At 45.0% G+C, this 26,915-nt stretch overlaps 1 protein-coding gene across 9 annotated transcripts in view; it reads right to left on the bottom strand.

The window, feature by feature from the left end:
- Positions 1 to 26,915, bottom strand: part of Sgcd (sarcoglycan delta) — a 913,825-nt gene that overhangs the window by 241,855 nt on the left and 645,055 nt on the right. Inside the window, exon 1 of one of the 9 annotated variants that reach the window (XM_069993885.1) lies at positions 2,702 to 2,907. The exons of the other annotated variants lie outside the window; for them this stretch is intronic. The gene's annotated coding sequence lies outside the window, so the exon portion shown is untranslated. Of the gene's footprint in view, positions 1 to 2,701; positions 2,908 to 26,915 lie in introns of those variants that run through there. 9 annotated transcript variants of the gene reach the window in all.

The following is a 26,915-nucleotide window of genomic DNA, read 5'->3' as shown; positions in this document are numbered from 1 at the left end:
ATCCATCCATCCATCTATCTATCTGTCTATCTATCTATCCATCTATCCATCTATCCATCTATCCATCTATCCATCTATCAGTCCTGTTTCTCTGCCAAACCCTAGGACAACCAACAATGTGGATTTTAAAAATTTAACAGAAAAATAAAGTCATCTTGTCATCAGAATCAAGCATACATACAGCACCGTTTCTCCATCAGAAGGTTTTGTTGTCTGTCATGGGGCTTGAACTCTGGGCCTGGCCACTGTCCCTCAGCTCTTCAGCTCAAGGGGAAGTGCTCTACCACTTAAGTCACAGCGCCACTTCCGGTTTTCTGGTGGTTAACTGAGGATAAGAGTCTCACAGACTTTCCTTCCCCCGGCTGGCTTTGAACTGTGATCCTGAGATCTCAGCCTCCTGAGTAGCTAGGATGACAGGCACAAGCCACCAGCGCCCGGCTCATCAAAAGTTTTATCTCAAGAGTGATGACAGACAGACAGGGCCTGAAGCCAAGCTGCTGTGTGAGGAAGGCCCGCCCTCCTCTCCATCTGACCCCTTCTCCACACTCCAGGGGCCGCTCATGTCCATGGGACCAATAAGGGTTAAAAAACAAAGCCTTCAGAGCCTGCTCCCTCCCCGCTTAGGAAATCTGAGCCCTCAGCGGCTATGCTATTCTTACAAAATGTGCTTTCTGATTAGTTCCAGAAGGCAAGGCCTGGCAGGCTGCCCCTGAGGTCTCCCACTGTTAGGAGGGGCACCGTCCTGTGCTTCCAGGCTGAGATCCGCTGCCCCTTCAGCCCCGCCCTGGTGGGCTCTTCCTGTCTCTAACCCCAGGTCTCACACCCGGCCTGTCCCCCACGAAGGTCTCCTCCCTGTCCGGTCATGGCCAGTCCTCTGTCCTTTCTGCCTCCGCCTCTGGCCCACATTCCTCCTCCTCTTCCCCCTTCGACTTCTTCTCCCTTTCTCCTTGTACATGGGAGTCTGCTCTGCTTTACTTCGCCAAGTTAACTCCAGAGTTTACTTGCAAGTTTTTGGCACTGTTCTTCCCAATCTTGAAACCTGGGTTGCTATTTTATGCCTCTCCCTGAGTGCTTGACACGCACTAAATTTAGAGGCTGTGACATTTGAGCTCCCCGAAGCCTCCCATCGCATGGCTGTGGGCTGGGCTTATGTCAGTTGGGAATCTGCGGTGGCATTCGGGACAAAGTCACAGCCTGTCCGGACTGCTAACTGCATTTCCCCCAACCCTTCCCATCCCACCGGGCAACAAGGTTAATTAAAAAGAACACATTCCTGAGCTCATCCTTGATTAAGGAACCCCGAAGACCTTCCTGCAGGTACAAAGCTGCAGAACATAAAACCAAATGGCTAGCTGACCATTGGGACCCTCTGCCCACTCGTGCCCCACCTGCTCTACGTCACATGGGTGGGAGTCTCTCCTGAACTTCACAAGCTCCCAGGAACTCAGGATTTCAGAAAGGGAACTTGCAGTCACAAGTGTTTTCATGAGAACCAGCCAGCAGGGTCTAGTTGCCCTTAGCTATCCACGCTTTCATTCCTCTCTCTGACAGGCTGTTGGCCAAGCCCCCTTTAAAAAAACACCCCCTTTCCTACTAGCCATTCAGCTGCTCATAAATTCCAGTAATGGAATTTATCTGAGCTGAACCAGCCCCCAAAATGTAATGCCATTGCATTATATGTCTATTAAAAACCGAACAGAAAAAAAAGATAATGCAGTCTTCCTATAAGGAAAAAAAATTAAAAACAAAAACAAACCTACGTTGTAATATTACCGACCCCCCACACACAAATGACTAAGAGAGAACCCAAGCTGAACCATAACAAGAAAAGGGAAAGAAAAAACTTGTGGCAAATTAGTTAATATCTGTTTTTCCTTCTGCAAGCACTATTTCCAGGTAGGTATAAAATAAAACCAACCGATCAATACAATAACGTCTAAGCCATTACATCTCCACCTTTAACAATAACTTTGGAAAAACAAACTAGTGTTTCCTGTTGCAGTTTTCTTTTCTTTTTTAAAATAGAAAAGCTTTTTTTTGTTGTTGTTTTTAAAGTGAAAACTATAGGCAGACTCCTTCCACTGAGAATCACTAACAGTAATGACACAAACACAATTACAACCCAGCATATATTTCAAGCCATATTACCACCGCCAGTCAAATCTCATATAATGAAAGTCAAAATCCTACAGGAAAGTAAAGCTTGCCAGGAACTCCTACACACAGACTCTAACTCAGATTCCCTCTGTTGCTCTGTTTCTCTGTCTCTCTCTCCTCCTTCTCCTCCTCTTCCTCCATGGCAAGTATTTTCCAAAATAGAAATTTCAAAGTCTGGTTCCCTCCAAAAAAAAAAACAAGAGCCATTTTCTTTTCCAAATGCCCATCTTCCAGCTCCCCGTGAAGGAAAGCGTAAAGACAATTTCATTTCAGATTATCTTCCCTGCCCGGAAGAAAGGAAAAGTTACAGATGGCTTGGGGAGTGGGGGGGGGGCGAAGGAGGGGGGTTGGTGATCTAGGAAATATTTCGCAGACGTTGCTTTATAGATCAGTGTTAGCAACTCCGTGTTAACTTTCCCCAGTACCTTTTGCCCCGTTGAAAAAAAAAAGTCAAATCAAATCAAATCACATCGCACAAAGAAGTGGAGAGTCTGGAAGTTTACAAACTGCCTAGGTAAGTGGGGGGGTGGGGGGAGGGTCTTACCTTTCCTGTCCGTTTTTCCACTGGAAATCGCCCCCAAGTCCTGCAGTTCCCTAGGCGGTTGTGAAGCAGGCCGCCCTGCGTGTGAGCGGGCCCTGCGTGTGTCGGGAGCTGCCCTAGTCAGATTTTCCAACTGCAGCTCTATCGCCAAGTCCCTGCCCAGGCCTGGGGAATTTCCTGATCGGCATTCCTTCTTTTTTCTGCCTGCCTTGAAACTGTACTCGGTCTGCAGTTCAACCCTGCTCTGTCAGGCCAGCAGCGGCTCACAGCTACTGGGCTGTCTCCAGCTAGCAATGAGAAACACGTGTGGTGCGTGAAATCCAGGAAACTCCTTCTAGAACTTTCTGCTCTGAGGTTCCCAGATGGTGGAGATAAAGTCCACGCCCCACTCATTTTAAAGATGTGCCTTTCACTTGAGTCCCCCCAGCTGATTCCTGTTGAGCCCCCTCTAGATTGCATTTCCAGGCTTGATCAGAAACCGATTCCAGGTGGGAGAAAGGCGTTCTCATTTCCATCTCCCTACCTGCTGCTTTCCGAAGGCTTTGCTCAAAATCTGCACTTGCTGGAGGGGATAAATCGTATTTTTAGCGTCTGCAGACTGCTTTGCTTCTGCAGAGTTGCAACTGGGGAGACTGTGGTCATCTTCCAGGCATTTTATAGGAGTGTGCAAGATGTCCCTTGCACACCCCCACAGGGTGTCCTTGTTTTTGCACACCTGTGATGCAGGCTAGTTCACAACCCTATGCTCCTTCATGTTGGATTGTGTGGTCTACCTTTAATCTTTCTTTTTTTCCACAAGACAAGTGAAATCTCAAGACCCAGGGGAAGATAGCGCCCCTCTCCTGGACCTGCCTCTCCCATCTGAAGAGCCAAAGTTACCTTGTCAAGGTAACATGGCAGGAAAGAGGTTAAAGAGTAGCATTCATTTCGAACCTTCTCCTTTTCTTCTTCTTTTCCTCCTCCTCTTCCTTCTTTTTAGTACTTGCATTTTTCTTTCCCCAAATCACACCACACCATGTGCAACTCTGAAAGAACTCTGAATGATTTTTGAAGTACTAGGTGTCTCTGAAGAATGGTCTTAAATATCAGGATTCTGTGGGCTCCCAGGCTAAGCGTTAGATTTGTAGTGGATGCTTTTGGAAAACATTAAGATTTTTGCCTTGGGATGTGTTTTGGTTATGTTTGTTTTTGATGGCACTGGGCCTAGAAGTCAGAGTGGTCTGGGTCTCCCACTTGCTTGGGTTGCTTGCCCAGGGCTGGCTCTCTACCACTTGAGCCATGCTTCTAATCTGGCTGTTTGGCCTACTTCAGTGGAGATAGAGCCTCATGGACTTTTCTGCCTAGACTTGCTTCAAACTGGATTAAAGGTATGAACTACAGCTGAGGGAAGGACATGGTGTGTGTGTGTCTGTGTCTGTGTGTCTGTGTGTGTCTGTGTCTGTGTGTCTGTGTCTGTGTGTCTGTCTGTCTATGTTGGAGTACATGCCTTCATCTAAGGCCACAATGTAATTGTGGAATTGGAGAACTTCAGAGGTGGAAAGAACCCCCAGAGACCATGCAAGCCAGGTGATCCCTACCCTCTATCTCCTCTAGGAGAGGCCGAAGCCGAGAAAGATGAGTGGGTCAATCCACAGGTGCAGTTCAGGGCAGAGCTGGCGTGAGGAGGGCGGCCTGTGCTCCTGTGCAATGGGATGGCCATTTCTCCACAACCCCGGAAGCCTGGCACCACCCACCCCTTGGCGGTGGAGCGTCACAGTGAGATGGCCTGGTGTAATCTACGCTTGCCCCGTCTCGCTGTAAAATCCCACCACCATCCTTCACATCGGGTCCTCCTTGTCTAGACTGTGAATTTAGAACAAAATTCAGAACAGTTGAGGATTTAGAGAGATAAGTAGGTAAGTGTCTATAAGTAATTTCAGCTGACCCCCCCACCAGCAGTCCTAGGGTGTTTTGAACTCAGGGTCTTACGCCTGCTAAGCAGACGCTGTGCTCCTCAGGCCACTCCTCCAGTACCGTTTTTATATTGGTTATTTTCAAGAGAGGGTCTCGATGTATGCCTGAGTTGGCTTGGAACTATGATTCTACCATTTCTAACTTCCAACTAGCTGGGATTGCAGGCTCGTATATCACCATGTCTGGTTTAGAATTGTTTTTCCTCTTTTATTTTTTATGGAGTAAAACCTAGATCCTTTACCATAATGTAAAATGGTGCTCTCAGAGCTAGTAGGAGTTGGAAAATCTTGAAGCTGTCTGACTGGCTGCTATTCTACTGCTTTACATTTACCAGAAAGAAGCCTTAACCACTTTGAGCACAGAGAAACTGTCCTAAAGCCTTGCTGGAACATCCTGTGAGCCACACAGCTCCTTCCCTAAACAGAACAGAACTTTCTGGAGAAGAACTTTCAGAGAGGGACATCACGGGGAGCAAGAGCACAGTCAGTGATGGGGGGGGGAGAAGAGGGTGGAAGGAAATGCCATTCACAGAGACCCCACTTCCGTCCACCCCAAAATTTCTCAGTGATAGCCTTCTAAAAATAAAGCTGATCTTAACCACTGCCAACTCCTCTTCTCCACAACTGCTCCATCCTAAATTAAGGACAGCGGCAGCCAAACCAGATCTGCCACCTGCCCCCCACAGCCCTCCATGGGTGAGAGGAGGGTGAAAGAATGGGATTTCTATCTGGGAGATCAGGGCCTTAGTCTCAGAGCAGGGGGGGAGGGGGCGATGGGGGGGGTTCCTAGTGAATTCCCTGACAATTCATGAGTTATGTTTGTGGGACTCAGGCTTTCTCTAGCAGATCCTAATTTTGAGTGGTTTAGGACTTAGGTGATCAAAGTTTTAAAAAGTAATATGCCCCTAAAGACTGCTCCTATGACACCCCTGTTGTCTCACTACATGGCTTATTTTGGTATAGGTGTATGGAGAGAGGGGGGTGGAGGGAGGGAGGGGGAGAGGGAGAGGGAGAGGGAGAGAGAGAGCGCGTGCGTGAACACAAACAGAAGATCTGGATTTGTCAACTCTGGCTGCCAAATCTGGAGTGATTACTTAGCTCTGCCTATGTTTAGAACTATCATCTAAGATTTGAAAGTAACAAAGCTGAAAGGTGGCCAGGCGCTGTGGATGACACAGATGAGAGCTGTTCCATGGGCCCTGAGGGAGATGAAGTTGGACCCCGACTCCTGCATGCACAGCAGGCAATGTCTCTCTTTCTTTGCCATTTTTCTTATTCTGTTATATTAAAATAAATCCTTGCTACCACTTTGTGCCAGTCCTGGGGCTTCAACTTGGGGCTCTTGCTTGGCTTGTAAGCAAGGCTGGTGCTCTGCCATTTGAAGTACACCTCCACTTCTGCCTCTTTGCTGGCTCATTGGCACGCAGAGCCTTTTGGATTTGTTGGCTCAGGTATTTTCACCAGAAACATTGATTACATTGAAATGGAAAGGCAACAGTATTTAAAAATGCCCCTCAGATTGTTTTCATAGGAGCCAAACTCAAGAATGGCTAAGTGATTGAGCCTTTTAGCATGTGGAATTCCTTGGGTTTGATTCCCCAGCCCTGCAAAAACAAAACAAAAATACTCAGACGCTTTCTTGTGTCATTCCCTGAGCTAAAACAACTACTCTCCATGTCTTCCCCTGGCCTAGCAGGGGAAGGCAGCAAGTGATCTTCAGAAAGCCTACGTCACCTGCCATGGGTCGGTCCCAGTGCCTACCTGGCAGACTCCGTCTGCCATCTCTCCCCGTTGCCAGTTCTCCATTTAGGAATCTTTCTACTTGAGGAGCTCGCATGTAAAGAAATGATGCCTTTCCTTCTGGAAAGGTTTTTACCTTTTCCTAGGGGTACTCTCATTTCTCCTGTGTTTGTCTAGCTTGATGCTCCCCAGCCTTCACAACTTCCATGTCACTGGCTGACAGACATGCTTAAGTGCTATGATCACAGGGACGACAGCCTGTTGGCCACTGGCTTGGGGAGGAGGGCAAGCTGGGCTGATGCGGTGATATGAGGTCAGTTACAGCATGAACCTGCAGTGTGCTCATCAGGGTCCTTTTGGATTGATTACGACACACAGAACTCACTCAGATTAGCCAAAGGAACAAATAGGAAGTTAACGAAATCATGCAACTCTAAAATCGCAGTGGCAGATCTGAAGTCAAGACTGAGGATAGAATCAAGACTTAGAAGGAAGATTCTTTCTCTCCACTCCGCCTTCCCTTGGAGTCCTTTCTAGTCTTGTTCTCTCCAAATGGTTAAAGCCCCCCTCCCCGCACCAGCCCCACCTCACTGGGAAGAACCACAGATTTTATTTAATTTCCAAAAAGGACCTTACACAGTCCAGCTTGAGCCACATGTCTATCCCCAAGCAAGGCCTTAGGAGCAGAGGATGGGGTCCTCGCCTTGGTCTGTTTGGCTCACAGGATACCTGAGAGGCAGAGGGGAAAAGGAAACAGCTCCATCTGTGTTCAGGTTGAGTACAAATGATCGAGGGGTTGCACAAAGTAGGCGGAAGCGAACTACCGGTGACAGGATTCACAAAGCACACTCCCGGCATCTTGCCCAAGGAGGGCCCTCTAGGAAATACAATGACATAATATTTACTCAAAGGATGAAAAAGTATTCACTGTGTTCAAGCCAAAAAATAGTCAAACTAGGCTTTAACTAGGAGCAGATGATTAGAACAATAACTTGGTACCTGCCTTTTCTCTGAGAGTTCACAGTATCTCATGGAAAATGGCTCTTCCAAACAGAACAAAGCCAGCTCTAATTTTCCACAGCCACGCACAAACTTACCTGGGTTGACACTGGAGATGCCTTTCATGGAAGGAATCTGGCAGACAGCTCCGTGACAAATCGGTGCCTCACATATGGTGAGATTATCTCTATTGGTCAGACATACTGTCTACTTCATCTCCAGGGCGCTCAAATATATGCTTAATAAACAAGGAGGGACCCCTCAAGCTAAGTCAACGTTTGAAGAAGGAACTGGAACACTGGTAATTAATCTCACGTGGTGAATAACGAATTTCATCGCAAATGTGCTCTTTTGAACATTATTCCAATCGTATGAGAAAAATACTGGTGTCATTCAATAGATGGCCCCAGCGCATCCCTTCCTGTGTTCCCTGCGGAACACAGATCAATTCCTTTTTAAATTTCTTTAGGCTCCACCATTTCTCATTTTATTCTAGCTTGCTGAAAGTAAACTTTTGCAATATCATATTTTTTTATCTGGAAATAAAATTTATTGATTAATAAAAAAAGAAATGGACCAGACTCCACGATACTGAGAAATGAGTAAGATCTGTGCTTGAAACACACACACACACACACACACACACACACAAGATCACTTGACTTCATTTTGACATTCTTAACACTGTTGTGTTACAGTTGAACGCAGGCAATCCAAACATGTAAGCTCCACCAGGAAGGATGGATACAGCTTGAGATGAAAGGCTGGGCCTCAAACATCCAACGCCCAAGCCCAGTAATTATTATACACCCCCCCCAAAAAAAAAGGAATCAAAGGCAGAAAGTGTGTATTTTTCAAATTCTTTGACTGTTAGAAGAGTTCTCATTAGATACGTGACAAGAGAATGATTGGGCAAATCCACAACTAGAGAACGTCTGACACGTAACAAGCACTTCATAAAGGTTTATTCCTGCACCAGTTATCATTCCTAGTGATAAAAAACATCCTGCTCCCCTTGTTAGTCTACTGCAGATGATCACTTTGATTTTGGACACTTAGAAAGGGTGGGCTAGTACTTAATTCTGATTTAGAATCCAAATCTTTTCATGACTCCTATGGGGAAATGAAGAACTGAGATGAACAAGGGGAAAGCGCTGAGTAAATACAGGTAGCAGAGGAGCTGTGCACACAGCAGAGCTGGCGCTTGGGCTGGGGTTTTAGGAGATGGCTGGTTCATTCTGTCTCTCTTCTGCTCTCCCTTGAGGAATTCACTTCCTCAAACATAATCTTTGTTCTGAGATGCTGGGCCTATTATCTCCTTGGCTTCTTATCTCCTCTTGAGCAGTCAGGAGGTCCTTCTTAGGATTTCTAAGTATTACGTTAATGAAAAACTAAACGTAAACAGATAAGGCTGTGAAATAATTAAAACAAAATTTTAGTGTCTCCAGATACAATGCTATCGGTCTAAGAAGCAGGAAAAAAATTGTCTCATAATAACTTGAAGAGATTACACTCCATAGATCATTAAATATCTGCGGGAATGAACCGAGAGGAAGCAGCCTTGTCTCTCCTGGGATGGCGGGGTTCAAGGGCAAGGGTGTCCTCACTTCTCTTTTGATCAACTTCTACATAGTCTTGGCTTGACATGAACCCCATCTCTTGTCATTAGCGGAAGTTGAGAGAACCAACAAACAGGGTCTGTTGCTATTTTTTATTAGTCTAGAGTGTTGATAGAACAATGTGGAGGAAATCTATCTTGCGCGAAATGTACGTCACAGTTGTAGTGACATGCCCTGCTTTCTCAGCCTAGAAAGCACAAAGAACGTCTTAACTACTGAACAGACAAGAACAGAAATAGGAAAGCCACCATGTGTTACTGGGTACCACAGATGGAAAACAAAACAAAACATAAAACAGGAAAGTGAGGAGGGAGAGGCCTTGTGTCTGAAAGCCCTGGTAGTCACTGTAGCCAGAGGAACAGAGGCAGGCAGAGATGGACAGGGGCTGCCTGGATGCATCTCTGTGGTCAGAGTCAATCAGAGCACAGATCCTTCCAGCCAATCCTGGCTTCTCAAGCTGCATGTGGGCCATTCCTTAATCCCCCCTCCAAGCCAATAAATCAGATTGTGATTGGCAGTGGATTTTAGGTTTTAGCACCCAGTCCTATCTGGCTATGGACATGGTCGGGAAGAATACAAATCATTTATCTGATTCTACAGGTGTTTCCACATGTCCAGTAGGCCTGGAAAGGAAAAGAAATCCACACACATTATATGTGTCTGTACTGCAAATGCAGACATACAGGTTAAGTTGTTAGTTACTAATATCTTTAAGTAGTTGTACCAAGGAGCTGCCATCTAACAAAGCAATTTATGAATATGGTATATCTTGATCTCTGTCACCCCTTTCAACATTCATCTACCCCTCCCCAGCCATTCCCTCGCTCTTCTTAATTTTGTAGGATATACATTGGCTTCTTGTCTGCGTTCTCTTCCTCTTCTTCTCTTCGTTCATCTACCTTTTTCTCCTTGTCCCTACCCCATCCCTTTTGAATATCTGCATCCTGATCTTCTATTTTGTTGAACGTTTCTCTTTGGCTTTCTAAGGAATTACACTGTTTGACATCTCCCTTGAATCTACCGTTTTTTACAGGCCAAGCCTCCCAAACCTTTGTGGCAAGGCCATAGGCCCTGCATACTTTAGACAGAGTCCACTCTCTTCTGCTGTATTAACTGGGATCACGTCTGCGACCTTGAGCAAGTCACTCCACCTCTTTGAACATCAATTTCTTCTCTTGATAATGCCCGGAAGAAGATAGTCCTTATCTACTACACAGGAGATACTGAAACCCAAGTGAAACACTGGGGGTGCAAATGCATTTTCTAAATTACAAAGTGCTATTAAAATTACATTAGTCCATTACTCATAGAAAATATTAAATCATGACACCATTCGGCTTCAATTTCATACTCATTAATAGGAATGAGAAGCAGCTTAGCATAGCAATTAGGGAGCCAGACTTCGGCATTGGACAGGCTGAGTTGGATTCAATCTTCATTTCTCAACTGGACTGTGTGTGACTTTTTAACCCTCAGAAACTGAGTTTCTTCATTATCCCTATCTGTAAGGATAATCCTTACACCTAATTATAGGGTTTTTGTAAAGATTATGCAGTGCTGGAAAAAAAAATAGTTAACAAGGTATTTGGGTGAAGAGTTAGCTCTTAGAGATTAATTGTAAGTGTCTGTCATCATTGGCTCATGCCTCTACTACTAACTACTCAGGAGGCTGAGATCTGGAGGATCTGAATTTGAAGCCAGCCCAAGCAGAACAGCCTGTAAGATACCATCTCCAAAGTCATGAGCACAAAGCAAGGCTGGAGGCATATAGCTCAACTGGCAGACTGCCAGCTAAGCGAGACAGCTGACCCACAGTAAGTCTCGAGTTCAAATCTGGGTACCAGCAATAATATTTAGTGATAATAATAAACACAGGAGTTGTTCTTATGGTCTTCTTCATCAGTATAAACTTGACTACTCTCATTGTGTAAGCTCCATCTCCTTACTGATGCAGGCTGAATCTACTCTTGTATTCTGTCACTCACTTCAAACCTAATTTGGCCACCGACCCCTGGATAGCGTCCATCTTCCTTCCGGTCTTTCTGACTTTCTTTCCCCTTTCATCTCTCTAAGCAACATATCCCCAACCCACGAACGGCAGACTCCTTCCCCTACCCCCACCCCACCTAGTGCCTGAAATCACAGGAAGTATATATTTTATTTGTATACTATGCTTTTCCCCAAATGTTCATACCTATGGCCAAGTTTAGTTTATACCCCAGGCACAAGAACACATTCACAACAAAAATAACAAGTTCTAATACTACTCTGCCATCCAGAAGGGCAGTGTGTAGCATGAAAATATTACACAGAACTACATGGGATCAAAAATTTATGAATGCCTTATTTCTGGTGTTTCCTCCTATTTCTGGTGTTTCCCACTTAACAATCTTATTTCAGGTGACTGCAAACCATCAAAGGCCAAGCCAGGTATTAGAGGGCCACTGACATCTGCCTTCACCCTTCATGGCCCCAACACGTGCATCATCTCCTTTTCCCTCCCTTTCTCCTCTGACTTGAAAGTTTGTTGACTGATTTCGCAACCATGTAGCAAATAATGGGTCGTTACAGATTCATGATGCTTAAAGTTTCAGATTGGGAAAGGCCATAGCTTTTATCTGGAATCCGTGAAGACATAACTTTAAATTTTGAAAGATCCACATTTAAAAGAGGATTGTAAAGCTGCCTAGAAGTCTGTAGGACTTTATGTCTTGAAGTCTGTAGATCCAACAGACTGGGGAATAGTAAAGGGGTGTGTGTGTGTGTGTGTGTGTGTGTGTGTGTGTGTGTGTGTGTGTGTGTGTGTGTGTGTGTGTGTGTGTGTGTGTGTGTGTGTGTGTGTGTGTGTGTGTGTGTGTGTGTGTGTGTGTGTGTGTGTGTGTGTGTGTGTGTGTGTGTGTGTGTGTGTGTGTGTGTGTGTGTGTCAGAGACAGAGAGAGAGAAACAGAAAGAGACAGAGACAGAGAGACACAGAGACTGGAGTTGAACTCACTTCGTACATGTTAAGGAATCACTATACTTCCTGACTTGTTCCTCTGGCCTTTTAGGTATTGCTTATTTTCAGATAAGGTCTCACTTTGGCCAAGGCCCACAGCTGGGCTGCAGTCTTCCTGTGATCCCTGTAGCTGGAATGACAAGTATGACACACTATACCCAGAATCTTCTACTGAGAAGGAGTTCTGTGACTTCCTTGCCCAGACTGACTTGGAACGATGATCCTCCAGATCTCAGCTTGTCCTGGAGTGAGGATGTCAGGCATATACCTCCATATCCTGCCATCGGTTGAGATCTCAAACCATTTTTACCCAGGTTGGCCTTAAGCTACTACCTTCCTGCTCTCAGCCTCTGGGGGGACTAGGATTACAGGCAGGAGTGATGGGCACCCGGGATGGGAGTAGAATTCTCATAATCAGAATAAAAACACAAGACAGACTTCTTGGAGCAAATGCTAATAAAAGTAAGGGAAGAGTGCGCTAAAGATACCTTTAAAGTCCAAACTCATCGTTTACTTGTGTGTTGCAAAGAATGGAGGCCATTTCTTCTCCTGAGTCTTAAAAAGTCACTGCTCCAGAGACATTGTTGTTCTATGCTGTGCACTTGGTTGGAAAGCCAGGCATAAGAGTGCCAGGCATAGAAGTGTCTCCATGGTTCTCTTGTGGACAAAGACTAAACAGGACGGTATTCATTCGGATACCCCAATAACATGATCGTAAACCCTAAACACTCAGAGTAGGCTCCAGAAGCCAGAAAGGCACCTCAAGAAAATTAATTTCAGGGCAGGCAAAGAAATGTTTCTTCTATCCTCAGATTGGGGTTGGGAACAGAAAAAGCAGCCCCTAACCTCACAGATAAATGACACTGTGACGCCTCGTTCCAGCAAGCGAGGGATCTTCTGTGTCACGCAATGGGCTCAAAATTCTCTGTTCCCTCAGGTCTCTGACAACTACTTACAAAACACAGACAAGGAGAACTCAGTGGCAGAGAGGCTCCCAGGGGTTCTGCCGAAGAGACTGCTCCCGAATTGTTTCCTGTCATGACAACTTTCTTGGTCTAGCCTGACAGTCAAAAGCCATTCGGAGGCACACGATGTAGTAAGTGCCAGGGACCCCCTCGCACAGCTCTTACACGCCTCGATGTGCTCAGCCCTCGCAGAACGCTCCCCAAGTGTGTTCAGCTCTGACGTATGCCCACAAAGAAAGAAGACTGTCACCACCATCTATTGTTCAAATGCACTGCCTGGCACTTGGGAAATGTTATATCTCTCTAATCTACAAAGCAACAGCAATAGAGGATGTGTGTGTGTGTGTGTGTGTGTGTGTGTGTGTGTGTGTGTGTGGTGTGCGCGCGCGCGCAGGATGGGTCAAATGTCTACGCACTATGAAATCATGTTGACACCTAGTTGCCATGGTAACAGTATGGAGCAGTGAGTTCACTAAGAGATGATTAGGTCAGCAGGTGCCATGGTCACGAATGTGATGGGAATGATTATAAAGGGTTAGTTTGACCCATTATTGCTTCTTTTTGCCTTCTCTTTTTGCTTCCGTCCTGCCATCACGCAGGAAGACATCTTTGGCCCCACACTTGTGTTTGGTTAATTCAAAAAAGTTCTTTTGGGGGGTCAGTCCTGGGGCTTGAACACAGGCTACTGTCCTTGGGCTTCTTTTGCTCATGGCTGGTGTTGTACCACTTTAGCCACAGCTCTACTTCTGGCTTTTTGGTAGTTAATTGGAGATAAAAAGTCTCATGGACTTTCCTGCCAAGTTGGCTTTGAACCACAATCCTCAGATCTCAGTCTCCTGAGTAGCTAGGATGACAGGTGTGAGCATAGAAGGTGTTTTTAAGTAGTTGTATAAAGTAGTTTCAATTCAACATGCCAATTTGTGAGGTCAATGCATCTTGATCCATGCCACCCTTCCATTCTTCTCCCCCATCTCTTCCAACCCACCCCACCCCTCACATCACACCTGATTCCATCTGCATGTATGTTTGTTGAATACTATGGCTGCCCACCCTCCCTCCCTCCCCTTGATCTTACGCTCCTCTTGACAACACATGTTTCAGCTTCCTGGTATTTGTTTTGATATTTATTTATTTATTTTTGGTTGGTCGTGGGGCCTGAACTCTGGGCCTGGGCACTGTCCCTCAGCTCTTTAGCTCAAGGCTAGCACTCTACCACTTGAGCCACAGCACCACTTCTGGCTTTTTCTGCTTACGTGGTGCTGAGGAATCGAACCCAGGGCCTCGTGCATGCAAGGCAAGTGCTCTACTCTGAGCCACCTTCCCAGCCCCTGTTATTTTGTATGAGGAGTTATACCACTGGCATCTTACTCTGCATACTTTGATTTTGGACACTGCATTTTCCAGAAGAGTGAACCAACACCTTTTTCTTTATTGTATTGCCTAGTCTTCAGTATTTATTTCTATTACACCAATGAAGATAGAGGCACTACCACTGAACCAGCTTCCTAGCCCCATGTTTTTTCTTTTAATAGTTTAAAAAAATTTTTTTAAATGCTGTACAGAGGAGTTACAGTTACATGGGTAAGGCAACAAGTACATTACTTGTCGATCTTTTTTTTTTTTTATTGTGTATCAAAGTACTAGAGTTGCAAAGGTGCCATCCAAATTCATAGGCCATCCTAAGTCATGGAACCACTAATACACACACACACACACACACACACAGATACATATTTTTCTTTCTTTTCACTTTTGGTATGGTACTTGTTAAATTAGATGAGGTGAAAAGCAACGATTAAGAAATAGGCTTTGGGCGAGATGACTTTTTGTTAATGGCCCACGAATGGAAGCACTGAGCATATTTGAGTTAGGGTTGGGGCTCCGCTATGCTGGGCAGGAGGTCAGGCTCATTCAATGCATTTTTCAGCTTATGACCATTTCGTCTTAGAAGGGCTTTACAGGGGCTGTAATTTCTGTTTTCAGTTTCTAAGCATGACTTATGGATGAAACGCGATGAGGTTCTTTTCCAATCCTCATTCCTAGCAGACCCTATTGTCACAGAAAACCACTCACCATCCCCCTATGGGATGACCCTTGGAGAATGTGGTTCTGTTTCATTAGATGTCCCTATTAAATATTGAGTTCTCTGGGGAACGCGTTTGAGGAACGCAGGCCTGCCAAGTTTGTGATAAGACATAATCAAAAGTGTTCCTTTTCATCTTCCTAACAACCCTAATGCAACCACCTACAATCATTTCTGAAGCATAGGAAACAGAACTAGGAATTCCAGTTCATCATACCACATGGAGACATCGCACAAGCACTGGAGATAGTTAGCTGCTGGGTGGTCTACGTTTATTGAAAGTCAACAAATATTTTAATTATAAACATGCAACTCTCAAGAGTGGACAGCGAGGCCTCCCAAGTTTCTCTGTCTAAAAGAAGGGAATTTCCTTTTCTAAAAGTTTTTTTTTAAGGGTGCATATCAGCCAGCTATAGATAATGAATGTAATGCATGAAAACTTTCCTTGGCCCAAACCAGTAATTATTCAATTAAGTATCTAACGGCACCCAGCCATACTACAACTAATTGAGTCTCTTTTCTTCCTTCATGCTGTAAAGGCAGTTAAACACAGCCAGATGTTTTCCAGTTTCTTTTATGCTACCAATGGGAGAACGTGTTCATTAACTAGGTCAACCACAATTAGGTGCCTGAGCCACTCATTCATTCCTTTAGTGGATGTCTTTGCCTGAGCATCATATCCCGCCTGAGCAGGAAACCCATGAGGAATATAATGTACAACAAGACAATACTTCCCTCTACCCCCCAGAGAGTGGAAACAGGAGTTCCATTCTGTGTTAATTCAGAAAGTAAAATCAGAAGGAGCAAGTAACTGTGGGGGACTGTGGGTAGCCTTTGCTTTCTGAAGACTCTTTGTGCATTTATTTTAAAGATGGGAATCCCTATTGTTCATGGAGAATGAACCCCTTTCTTCCATGTTCTTGATTCATAGTAGGACTGAGGTCCTTTTCCTAAACATCTTCCTGGTCACATGACCTAAGACTAGTGTATTTATCTTAGCATCTTCTCTCTGGCAGTGATTACTTATGTTGGGGATATGACCTGAATCATAATCAGGAGATGAATGACCACTTCACATCTATGCTAAAATGGTTGGAAAACAAACTTTATTGACAGAATTCCTAGCTTTAAGAGAAGTTCTGAATGTATATACTCTCAAGCTTCCTTACTAAAGTAACAATCTAGAGTTGAATGGGGAAGGCAAACAACAGATAAAGACGTTAGTGTGAGCTCACACCTATAATCCTAGCTACTCAGGAGTCTGAGATCTGAGGATCGCGGTTCAAAGCCAGCCTGGGCAGGAAAGACCATGAGACTCCTATCTCCAATAAACCACCAGAAAACCAGAAGTGGTGCTGCAGTTCAAGTGGTAGAGAGCTTACCTTGAGCTGAAGAACTGAGGGACAGCGCCCAGGACCAGAGTTCAAGCCCCACAACCACCACCACCAACAACAAAAATGATGTAAGTGTGCAGGATATTAGATGACCCATTTCCTGGACTTAGTCATGTAGGGAAGATTAATATCTGGATTCAAATGAGATAGCACATATAAACGCACTCATCACACCTTTCCTTATGTCTCTCTCTCTCTATCTATATCTATATCTATATCTATATATATATATATATTCTCTGTGAGACATTCTTGACCCTCATTTTCACCAGGAGACATAAAAAGTAACAGGTTTTATTGTTTGGGCATGAAGTCCCCCCTTTGCCTGTACCAGAGGTTCCTGTGTTGAAGGCTTGGTTCCCTGCTGGAGGTATTACTGACACATGCATTAATCATGAGATTGCTAAACTCAGTCCTGGGTTGCAGCTTTGATCAGTTCATAGCAGACGAGGCTGCAGTTGGAGAACGTGAGCACCTGTTTTGAGGAGTGCTGGTCCCTCTTTCCCTCTCTGCTTCCTGGCTTCCACAGGTGAGCAGCTTTCCTTTGCCATGCCCATCTGCCATGATGTTCTCACCTTCCATAGGCCCCAAAACACAGAGCCTAATATCCATGGGCGGAAATCTCTGAGACCAGAGAGGAGCCAGTACAGCCTTTTCCTCCTTGAAGTTGTTTTGTCAGAGCATTCACCGATGACAGAATGCTAACCGGGTGCATGATGTCTTTTAATCTTTTTGCATAAATCCAAGAGCCAAGGTGTTAGACTATGTAAATGTGTTACTCAATTCCTGAAGGCCTGTGGTAGCACAAAAACTTAGTATTTATATTTCTAGAGGCAATAGCTTCCGAAATATCAACATGTAAGTTCTTTTCCCTTTCCCCCTGATTTATATCTATTTAAATATAACCTAGGTAAGAACCGGAATTTCATGAGTACTGTTGAGTACTGAACAGATGTAAGGCAACGGGTTAAAATTTCACTACCATCACTTTCTCTAATTCTGGGAGCCACCTCCTAATAAAGCATCTTCACTCTATGGGTCTGCTCTAAATGAATTTTCATTCCAATTAATAGAAATACACTGGGAAACCTAATTCACTGGAAACAAACTTTTCTGCATGGAAGAAAAATGTGTAAGATTGGACTCAGATTGTTTCTGGCAGAAATGGTATCCTGAATTCTCCCCAATGCTGACATGGGCCCAGTCGATGGACTATCTGCTTGTACTAAGTGTACAAAGTTATTGATGACTGATTTTGAAAACAACACGTCAGGGTACAGTTATCCCTCTGAATAAGAAAAATATCTCTCAATTGTTAGATATCCAGTGTAGCCCTCAGTACCTGAAGAACCCAAACAGAGATAGAGTATTTCATAAAATCTGCCCTCCCATTAGACTGAATAACTGTCTACTTGAATGCCCAAAGGGGTGATGCTGATCAAGATATAGTGTGTTCGTGAACTGCTTTGTTAAGTGGCGACTCTTCTGTACACAACTACTTATGGATGAAATAAAAGAACAAAAAAAAGAAAACCAAAAGACACAAATACCACTAGCAATCTTTTGAAATGAGAAACATTTAACAGTCTCTGTGTCTCAGGAGGACTTTCTAAAACTGCTGGGCACTTTTGCAGCATGAGCACTTATTCATGAATCAGACACACCCTGGGTTTATGGTGACAATGGTGCTAGGTGGCTGTGAATACACTGCTATGGGAAAAAAGGCAATCTACTGGACAAGCAGCTCTCAGGACTACAAAGAAACCTGGGGACATGGCCCTGACGTGAGCTGTGGAACAAAGTGGGCGTTTTTCCCATTCTCATCAAGAGGTAAACCAACCCACTTACTGCCAAAGTGGATGCATATTCATGAAGGGAACAGCTCATCATTAAATGTGGGAAGAGAACAAGAAACTAGTTTGCATCCAGCATCAAACGTTTTCTTTTCTTTCTTTTTTTGTTGTTGGTTGTGGGGCTTGAACTCTGGGTCTGGGCACTGTCCCTCAGCTCTTCGGCTCAAGGTGAGTGCTCTACCACTTGAGCCACACCACCACCAGTTTTGGTTTTCTGGTGGTTCATTGGAGATAAGAGTCTTACAGATTTTCCTGTCCAGGCTGGCTTTGAACTGCAATCCTGAGATCTCAGCCTCTTGAGTAGCTAGGATTACAGGCGTGAGCCATCAGCGCCCAGCTCAAACGTTTTCTTTTAAACGAAGTAGGGAGTACATCCACATAATAAATGGCTTCCAACAGCACATCCTATTAAATACACTAGGCTCCAAACATTGCCAGAGCAACAGGTTCTTCTATGGATGGTTTTCTACAACAGCCCCCAGGCTTGGTGCTATCGGAGAGTCTCACTTTTGCTTGTATTTGAAGTTATATTATCCTCTTTGTAATTTTCTGGAGAGTCTCATTAGTAGGCTCAATTTCCAAAGCTCACCTGGGCAAAAATGTGTAAAACAACACTCCAAAAATAAAAAAAAAAGCAACCTATCTGAAAAATAAAACCACTCTAAAACAAAAAAGATAGGAACATGGCTACATAATCATGAGGCCTTGCAAAAATAGAGATCCATTCCCTTCCATGATTGTCACTTTATTTTTTTTAATACAAATGAGATTTACAAGGCAAGTAACTTAACTATATAAACAGTTGATCCTGGTATGGAGTCATATGCCTTATTTCTTTTGTTGGTTGTGGGGTTTTAACTCTGGTCCGGGTGCTGTCCCCGAGCTCTTCAGCGCAAGGTGAGCGCTCTATCACTTGAGCCATAGTGCCACTTCTGGTTTTCTGGTGGTTAACCGGAGATAAGAGTCTTATGGACTTTCCTGCCTGAGCTGGCTTTGAACCACGATCCTCGGATCTCAGCCTCCTGAGTAGTGAGGATTACAGGCGTGAGCCACTGACACCCGGTGTCACGCCATTCTTTAAGGTATCCCTCACTGAACCCATACTTCCCTTCATTTGTGATGTCGGCTTTAGTTATGCAGGTATCCCACAACTCCTCATGAAGGATGAGGCCTGGGTCAGAGGAGATGAGGAGGGTCATGTCTAAAATGGGAGAGATTTCTTTACAGGCTAGGACTCCATGACACGTAGAGAAGCAAGAAGCCTGACCACACAGCTAGAGTCAATAATAGTGCAGAAGCAACCCCTAGGTTTTATCTAGTGTGATGTCTGTTGATTTTTACTCTGATTTTTATGAAAACCCAGAATAAAGGGCTATGAAAACACTCCTTGGAATCTAATGTGAGTGCTTGGCCAACTAACAGTACAATCACATTTAATGAAAGCATCCCGCAGAGATCCAGAACTATGTCGATATACGGGGCAGAAGACAATGTGTGTGTCTTCTATGTATTTATCAATATAATCTTCCATAGTTTGGATCCAAGTGCAAAATAGCTCACAAGAGCTGTACAACTTGGAAACGTGCTGGTGTATAAAGGTTTGAGTTGCCTAGGCTTTTCACAGCTCAGTGATCAACCAGGCCTCATCGCCAGGAGGGCAGGGTGACAAAGTCACCAAGGGAGAGAGCCAGGGACCCATGGCCCCACTGTATGGTACTGCACGTCCTGAAGCAAACAGCTTGTGGTTATGAAAAAAAAAAATCTGGTATGTCGCTAATCACAAACTTCATACTAAATGTATTTTTTAATTTGGCATTTAAATATGCTCTATCTTAATTGCTGAGGTTTTTTTGGTATCCTCTAAAATTTAATGGAATCCTATGCTGCATTCTTTCCTTCCCCGCTTCTTGACTAGCACCAAGTCTCCTTCCTGTGTGCTTCCTCTCCCCTCCCCTCTTTCCCCCTCTCCCCTTCCCCATCCTTTCCCTCTCCTCACTCTTCCCCTCCTTTCTGCTCCCCTCTTTCTTCCTCTCCCTCACTTCCCTTTCCCTCTCCTCTTCCTTTCTCGTCTTCCTCTCCCTCTTTTCCTCTTTCCTTTCCTTTCTTCCTCTGTCCTCCTTTCTTTCGTTTTTCCTCTTTTCCTTTTCTTTCATTTCACTTCCACTTCACTTCATGAAGGCCTGTGACATCATCCCCACCCTCTGGTCCTTGCCGTCCACCGGATGCCAGTGGGGTCCAGTGGTCTCCTGTGTCTGTCCCAGGTCCAATATGGAGCGAGCGCCATGGCAAAGCTGTCCGGGAAGGGAAGGGCATTTGCTCACCTCCGCGCAGGGAACGGGGCGTCCCTGCTCGCCTGTGCTCCCACCAGGAACACGCGACCTCACACAGCGCAGCGGCTTCAGACACTTTTGTGAGACTTGGTTTTTTTTTTTTAATCAGTTTTCCTCACCCATCTGGGATCCCGTGATAACCCTCGAGGGCCTCGTCTCCATTTCCCCCCAGTTGACAGCTTCCCCACTTTGAAAAGATTCCAAGGCCCTATTTTAGAAAGTGTCCTGCATAGAAAATATCTAAGGCTCCACGTCCCCCCCGTAACAGAAGAGGTGCTAAAAATTCTTCTTTTCTAGGTCACGGGACCTATTCAAAGGTCAGAGAAAAAAAATAAACTTAGCTGCAGTGGTGACATGGAAAGAGCTTTAGCCCCCAGCCCCCGAAAGCTAAGTGTGATGACAAAGTTTTTCTGGTGCTAAGGCCGCTGCGCTCTACGGAATGGCGGGACACACGCTGCCAGCTGGTGCCCTGCCGGGAGCAAAATGTCCACGTCGCCCCGATCCCACCCTCCTGCATCGCCTGCTATGGACTCCAAAGAAAGCCGACTCCAACAGTCTATCAGTGTTTCTATTCTTTCTTCTACAAGAGGAGAGGACTGTCGTGAACAAACACTGCAGGTATAAGCAGTGACAGTGCATCTGCTTCTTTCAAGAAAAAGGGAAGGGGGAAAAAGAAGGGAATCCCGAGACTTGTGATCCTGGACCACAGTAATGGGGCCAAAAGAAGCAAATTATCCCTGTGTGTGCGTGCGTGCGTGTGTGTGTGTGTGCGTGTGTGTGTGTGTGTGTTGTACATGTGTGTGCATGTGTGTGTGTTGAAACCAGGGCCTGGATGCTGTCTCTTAGCATTTTCTCTCAAGGCTGGTACTCTACCATTTGAGCCACAGTTCCACTTCCAGCTTTTTTGGTAGTTAACTGGTGACTCATGGCCTCTTGTCCAGGTTGGCTTTGAATCCTGATCCTCAGATCTCAACCTCGTGAGTAGCTAGGATGACAGGCGGGAGCCACTGGCGCCCAGCAAAATCATTCTTCCTGTGTCCCACCCACCCCTTTCCCATGACCACACTCATTAGCTATAATATAGCTAACAGTTTAATTTTTTTAATTCAGAGAAGCTGATCATGAAACAGGTGGTAAGGGAAGAAAAACTGAAATTTCCCTATGGTAATTTTTTTTAATCCTCTAAAGCAAACCTTTCTCCCATAGAGGGCTTTGTGATAATTTGTTGAGGTCTTGCAGCCGAATCCCCAGGGAAGCAGCCTTGAGAGATGGTACCTTAAAGAGAACTGGCGGCCCTGCACCCATAAACACCCATAAACGGGAGGTGATGGACGTTCCTCACGAAAACACCTTTCCATTTCCTTCCCTTCTCTCTCTCCCCCCCTCTCCCCCTTCCTCTTTCATTTGCCCTTTCTCTATATCATCCTTTCCTTTTTCTTCTCTGTCCTTTCCTCTCCCTCTCCCTCCTTCCCTTCCCTCTGTTACCCCTGTAAAGAAAGAGGAAGTCAAACTTCACTGCATTTTCCCTTGGCCTCCTTGCGACATAAGCTTGGAGTCAGAAGTTGCCAGAAGTCCAGTTCATTGTATCAGAATGCAGTGTTCAAGCTGGGAATGAACTGTCTAGCTAAAGAATGCGGCCAACTCATGAGCTAATCCAGTGCACCTGTTGCAGTCTTCCAGAGCCATGGACACATTTAGCAAGCTAACTTTAGATGGAGCAAGGGGAGAAGGAAGCAGCGGTGATCATCTTCCCGACACGCCTTGGGATAAAATGTTTTCACAGAAATAGCTCCAAGGACCACTGTTCTGATGAATTCTCTCTCTCTCTCTCTCTCTCTCTCTCTCTCTCTCTCTCTCTCTCTCTCTCTCTCTCTCTCTCTCACACACACACACACACACACACTCACACATACACATGGAGCACTATGCCCAATAGTGATGGTGTATTTTATTCAGAAAAAAGAGCATATTTCTGTAATGAGCTCAATTTAAATGAATTCCTTGTTCAATATTCTATCTCTACTATAAGATATTTTCATCAGATTCAATTTAAATAAATTCCCAGAATGTCAAATATCAGTGTGTGTGTGGTTCAAAACAGCCTAAACCAGCAACCAGACAAATTTCAGGCATCTGGCACCATTTTCATGTGGCTGGCAGGAAACGATGAGAAGAAGATGGATTACAGTTGAAGACCTACAGAAGCATCCTTAGGAATTTTAGTGGAAGCAACATTTTTTCAGGAAGCAAAAATGTCTTAAACTTCCACATGTCTATCACTAGTAGTGCCCCATGCTGTAGCTGGTTTGGGAACGTTGGCATTTCTTTGCCTTCAGCGGGGAGGACAGCACGAATTGGTAGAGTATTAGTAGAGACTGGGAAAGTATTTGCTTTTGGTCTTCCTCTGCTACTGTACCCCTATGGCTTCGGTGTTGCTCACTTTCCCCTCCCTTGCCCAATACCCAAATCATGGCGGTGACTGTGTATGGAGGTAAGTAATCTCTAGTTCCAGTGATTTCTCCGTTCTTAATTCCACATGTAGTTTGACAAGAAGTATTATCTTCTTTATTCGCTTAGCCAGATTTAGTTTGACAAGAAGTATTCTCTTCTTTATTCGCTTAGCCAGATTTATTCACTATCTATTATGTCTTCCGGGGACTTCTAGAATTTCTGAACAAACAATGATAAACAACGCAGGCAAAGCTCTCTGCTTCATGTGAGTCTCTTGCCAGCACACGTGCAATCTGCTGGGTTTCCGAAACTTCCTCCCTGGACCGGCAGCAACTTCTCAATGTTTCCTGGTTAACGTGTTTCCTGTGCTGTGCCAAAACCTTTCGAAATGCATCGTCTAATTTAAATCTATGGCAACTCTAAGATGGGGCACCATTAGCTGGCCCTTTTTATTTCCAAGAGAAAGAGACTTAAAATAGAAAATAATTGGGGCTGGGAAGGTGGCTTAGTGGTAGAGCGCTTGCCTTGCATGCCTGAGGCCCTGGGTTCGATTCCTCAGCACCACATAAGCAAAAAGAAAAAAGCCGGAAGTAGCGCTGTGGCTCAAGTGGTAGAGCGCTAGTCTTGAGCTGAAGAGCTAAGGGACAGCACCCAGGCCCAGAGTTCAGGCCCCACGACTGGACCCAAAAAAAATAAAATAAAAATAAATAGAAAATAATTTATTCAAGGGCTCTGAGCTAGGAAATAGGGACACTGTACTGTGAACTTGGTAGTGTCTGGTTTCCAGAGAATGTACCATTAGTTCTGCAAATGCTGCTTTCCAAACATTTCCTCCACTTTCTGCTCCTCTAATTCGATGTACAGGTTGTGGATATATGTGTATATACATTCCTGCGTGTATATACAGACACACGTGTATACATTCAGATCCTCCAAACTCTTCCTTGTTACTGAACTGTTCTTTCTCATTCTGTTTACTAAATATCTCTAGGCTATATTCTAGGACAATTTGCTAGGAATTCCATGGACTTGCCTCATTAGTTCTTGTATTAAAATTCTGACCTACTAATTGTTACTGAGGCATTTGAGAAACGTGTTTTTTATAGTAAGGGTTGGTTTCCATGAACAACAACCCATTTTCCCCCCAGACTGAAGCTGTAAAATACAAAGGAGATGAATGAAACCCAAAGTTCTCCATCAGAATGGAGGGTGTGGTGGCAAAGCCTTTGATGTGGAATGGAATTCCGTAAGACACACAGTCAGCCAGGATTCCCCATCCAAAGACGACACGAAGGTACCATTCATTTCTCCTGCTTCCAAGGCTGCACTCATACCTGACCTGAGAACATCTTTCTTACTGATCAGCGCAGCAAAGATGGATTGTAAGCATGGGAAATGGAGAAATGAGCTAGAAAGGAAGGGTGCTGCGCTAAAGGCGTGTAGGCGGACAAGAATTGGCCTAGGATAGGAGCAACTAAGTATGGGCACTGGAGAATCGAACAGAAAAGACATACTACAGCTCCCATCTTGCTTCTCTCTACCACTTCCTCAACACAGCTCTGCCTCTACCTGCCCTGACCATGTGTGCCCCTCCCCCAAGATGAACGAGGGTAGGAAGACAAGCTGAATTAACTGGTAGAAACCAGTTAATTTAAAGGTAGCAACATCCACTTACAGTATAAGTAGACGTACATTCTCCTATTAAAAGGTAAATATTGACACAATAAATAAGAAATAAACATATAGGTAAGCATATTCTTTAGAAGTTTCCTACTTGTGAAGTGCAGGGGAAGTTGGGAGTCCTGGGAAGCTGCAAGGTTAGCTCCTCCCACCCCTCCTGCCCGTGGTTCTCTCTGCATCCCAGCGGGACCCTGTGCTAGTCCTGTGTGGCAGAGCTGCTCAAGTAACCAGGGTACATAATTTAGCATTTTTCGAATTTCTTTCTCTTTGCCAGTCCTGGTTCAGTAAAAAAGGCAAGTGAGGAAATGAGAGAGAGGAGAGAGGGCAAGGGAGAGAAGAGAAGAGAAAAGAGAAGAGAAGAGAAGAGAAGAGAAGAGAAGAGAAGAGCAGAGAAGAGAAGAGCAGAGAAGAGAAGAGCAGAGAAGAGAAGAGAAGAGAAGAGAAGAGAAGAGAAGAGAAGAGAAGAGAAGAGAAGAGAAGAGAAGAGAAGAGAAGAGAGAAGAGACAGGAAAGAGAGGAGATAAAGAAGGGAGAGAGAAAGGAGAGAGGGAAAGGGAGGGAGGGAGGGAGAGGGAGAGGGAGAGAGAGAGGGAGAGAGAGAGGGAGAGAGAGGGAGAGAGAGAGAGAGAGAGAGAGAGAGAGAGAGAGAGAGAGAGAGAGAGAGAGAGAGAGAGAGAGGAGCCCCCCTCCCCCGGGTACTTGCTTTCCATTCCCTTTCCTGTTCCCAGCACTGATTCTTCTGGTACCTTCTTTGCTTCCGCAAGGCCCCTTGCCTGTAGTTTGTCAACACACACTATTGCATGCATGCTGTGGAAAATAAGTTTACGGGTTTCTGCTTCATGTGAGCATAAAGCAAAGACATATGTGAAAGATGAAATCTTTTTTGGGGGGGGCAGTCCCGGGGCTTGAACTCAGGACCTGGGTGCTGTCCCTGAGCCTCATGTGCTCTAGGCTAGTGCTCTATCACTTGAGCCACAGCACCACTTCCAGCTTTTTCTGAGTTGGAAATAGAGTTTCACAGACTTTCCTGCCTGGGCTGGCTTGGTCAGCAAGACTCAGATCGCAGCCTCCTGAGTAGCTAGGATTTCAGGTGTAAATTAGTGGCTGGTGAAAAATGAAATCTTAATTCATTACAGGGATGGCCTACAGTAAAAGAGTGGGTAGAGGTGACTTTGCTAGATATTTCTAAATTAGGAACTTGCTATCAAAAGCATTCATATGAGCCTTCAGGGCTCCTGGGGCCTTGTGGACAGTCAAAGCCACAGGAGACACACCTGTAATCCCAGTTAAATTAGAAGATGCAAATAGGTGGACTGTGGTCCAAGGCCTACCCTGTTCAAAACCGGAAGACGCTATCCAAACGATAACCAGAGGAAAAGTAAATTTAAAAGGTGACCCAAGTGGGAGGGGGGACACCTGGCAAATGCAAAGCTCTGGATTCAAACCTCAATACTTCCAAAAAAGAACCAGAGAGCAAACACGCTGCCTTTGCCTGGCCTCTCAACCGTGCTAGAGATTATGTAATCTAAAAATAACCTTCTTTCATCACAATAAAACTTTGCATGAATATTTAAGATAAAACACTAGACTTCAAAGGCCTTTTCTTGCTTGCTGGAGGAGTGCTGGCGGCGAAGTCTGAGCCTCCTGGGGTCCCCCCTCGATTTCCTCGGTCATTAGGGGGTTCTTCTGAAAGGCAGTCTCACCGCATGCGAGCACATTCCAATACAAACAACCAGAAAAAGTCTGAAAGTCATTCCAAACAAATCTCACTCTGTCCCTGAACCTCTTGACAAACAAACTTCTTGGGAAAACAATGGAGCCGGGAGTATGCAAATGATCAGACTCTGCCCAAGGTATTATTTATTCACTCCCATCCAGCACATTCACCTTATTGGAACCAAGATGCTAACGTTAACACAAATGCTGTATTTGTGGATTTAAATGGAGTCAGATTTTACTTTACTTTGTGCCAGGACTGAAGAATAGCTCTCCAAGCCTTCAGGCAGCTATTTCCCTCAAGGCTGGAGCTCTACCCACTTGAGCCACACCTCCTCCACTTCCAACGTTTTTGGTGGTTAAGTGGAGATAAGACTCTCGTGGGATTTCCTGTCCAGGTTGGCTTTGAGAAGGGAACCCTACTGCATGGTTGGTGGGAG

The sequence above is a fragment of the Dipodomys merriami genome, unplaced genomic scaffold, assembly GCF_024711535.1.
Source record: "Dipodomys merriami isolate MVZ:Mamm:240054 unplaced genomic scaffold, mDipMer1.0.p SCAF_44, whole genome shotgun sequence".
Classification (NCBI taxonomy): Eukaryota; Metazoa; Chordata; class Mammalia; order Rodentia; family Heteromyidae; genus Dipodomys; species Dipodomys merriami.
The sequence above is the reverse complement of the archived record's forward strand: the minus strand, read 5'-3'. Positions and strand labels throughout refer to the sequence as shown.